General features: G+C 39.3%; 1 protein-coding gene across 3 annotated transcripts in view; it reads right to left on the bottom strand.

Annotated features, from left to right (window-relative positions):
* Window positions 1-2,500, bottom strand: part of si:dkey-3d4.3 (actin-fragmin kinase) — a 38,586-nt gene that overhangs the window by 7,282 nt on the left and 28,804 nt on the right. The window lies entirely within an intron of this gene.

Below are 2,500 nucleotides of genomic sequence, written 5' to 3'. Positions count from 1 at the left end.
GGCGCAGACGAGACGCAGGACCGCCATCTTGGAGTGGTGATCCGCTCCACTCAGTGCAATTCATTTGGCAGGAGCAATGAACTGTCAGCGCATTTAATTCATCTTACCTCACTGAATACCACTGATTTTCATGCGTTTTTTTTGTCATACGTGTAGCTATGATAACGGACACATGTTTTGGCGTTTTTATTATTCATAGTTTGCTTAACAGTAATACAATATTCTTATATGCTATAAGTGACCAGACGTCCGAGATCAAAACTGGGACTATAATCCCAGAGAAGGGGGAAAAAAACGGTCAGCTATTTTTAAGTTGAAGAAACAATATGATTAGGTTATATATACATGCGTATATCCTACATAAACAATGTATGAATACATTAGATATCTATATATCTTAGGGACCTATAGACTGTAACTCTGTTGCTGCAGCAGCAGAGAGTTTATTCTGTCTTGACACTTTGTATTGATATTTTCTATTACATTCTTCCCTTAAATGATAATGTTTACAGTCATTGTTATATATGTATTTTTTATGTATGTCGCTTTGGATAAAGCGTCTGCCAAATACTTAAACATATATAAACACCTGAAAGTCTTTATATCAGCTAAAACCACCAATCTGTTTCACTGGATTCAGAATAAAACCAAATGCTGTCTTACCCAACAATGTTAGTATTTGAATATTGTTACTTGAAGACTTATTCCTGGTTACAATTATACTGTTAAGAAAGTATTGTCTTATATTTTGCCTAAAATGAGAATGCATCATAATCAGTGGCGGCTGGTGAATTTTGTTTTAGGTGGGGCTTAAAGTTTGTAAACCAAACCCCTGTAGGGGGGTCATCCTCCCCCCGAAGGTTTCTTTGTGATTTTCACATACAAATATTGAAGATCTTTGCTCCTTCTCAACTCTGTGGTTACATTATTTTCATAAAATACAACCAATAGTATGTTAATGTTTGTTTTTGCAAAAGTGTTTATTCTGCAAAGGAATGAGTTAAATGTATAAAATTGTTTAAACTATTAAAATTACTGGTTAATAGTGCTATTATGAATTGCAATGTCAGCACTATTTTTTTTCCTGCAATTTCAAATGCACTTGTTTTAATAAATAAATACAGCGTTTTAAAAGCATACACAATCTGTGTAAAAATATTAGTCTGTGGTTAAAAGGACTTGAAAGGACTCGAAACTCAAAATGCAGGACTTGGGACTTGACTTGAGACTTTCTAGTCTTGACTTTGGACTTGACTCGGGACTTGCCTGTCTTGACTCGGGACTTGACTCGAGACTTGAGGGCAAAGACTTGAGACTTACTTGTGACTTGCAAAGCAATGACTTGGTCCCACCTCTGCCAATACACCCCCATACCGTCACAGATGCTGGCTTTTCAACTTTGCGCCTATAACAATCCGGATGTTTCTTTTCATCTTTGTTCCGGAGGACACAACGTCTATAGCAGGGGTCTCAGACACACGGGAGACGTTATTTTGCGGCCCGCACCTTGATATGAAAATTTAATGTTAGTGCGGCCCGCAAGTTTTATATGAATGGCGCTTGACAGCATCATACTTGCGAACCCGTCCGATTTTTCCGGGAGACTCCCGAATTTCAGGGCAACCATTCTCTCAATGAGGTCACCTACCTAGGTTCCATTCTAGAGGCTAATCTTTCCTGTGATAAAATGGCAACCAAGGTAATCAGAAAGGTTAAAGGCCTACTGAAACCCACTACTACCGACCACGCAGTCTGATAGTTTATATATCAATGATGAAATCTTAACATTATAACACATGCCAATACGGCCGGGTTAACTTATAAAGTGACATTTTAAATTTGCCGCTAAACTTCCGGTTCGAAACGCCTCTGAGGATGACGTATGCGCGTGACGTAGACCGGGGAACACGGGTATGCCTTCCACATTGAAGCCAATACGAAAAAGCTCTGTTTTCATTTCATAATTCCACAGTATTCTGGACATCTGTGTTCGTGAATCTGTTTCAATCATGTTCATTGCATTATGGAGAAGGAAGCTGAACAAGCAAAGAAGAAAGTTGTCGGTGCGAAATGGACGTATTTTTCGAACGTAGTCAGCCACAACAGTACACAGCCGGCGCTTCTTTGTTTACATTCCCGAAAGATGCAGTCAAGATGGAAGAACTCGGATAACAGAGACTCTAACCAGGAGGACTTTTGACTTCGTTACACAGACGCCTGTAGAGAACTGGGACAACACAGACTCTTACCAGGATTACTTTGATTTGGATGACAAAGACGCAGACGTGCTACTGTGAGTATGCAGCTTTGGCTTCTAAACATTTGATCCCTTGACCGTATGTGCGCAACTTTTTTTTGCGTATGTACGTAACTTTTTTCAAATATATAAGCTTTATGAACCTTGGGTTAGGTGAACGGTCTTTTGGGCTGAGTGATTGTGTGTGTTGATCAGGTGTTTGAATTGTATTGGCGTGTTCTATGGAGCTAGGAGCTAGCATAG

The sequence above is a fragment of the Entelurus aequoreus genome, linkage group LG13 (assembly GCF_033978785.1).
Source record: "Entelurus aequoreus isolate RoL-2023_Sb linkage group LG13, RoL_Eaeq_v1.1, whole genome shotgun sequence".
In the NCBI taxonomy this organism is placed as follows: Eukaryota; Metazoa; Chordata; class Actinopteri; order Syngnathiformes; family Syngnathidae; genus Entelurus; species Entelurus aequoreus.
The sequence above is the reverse complement of the archived record's forward strand: the minus strand, read 5'-3'. Positions and strand labels throughout refer to the sequence as shown.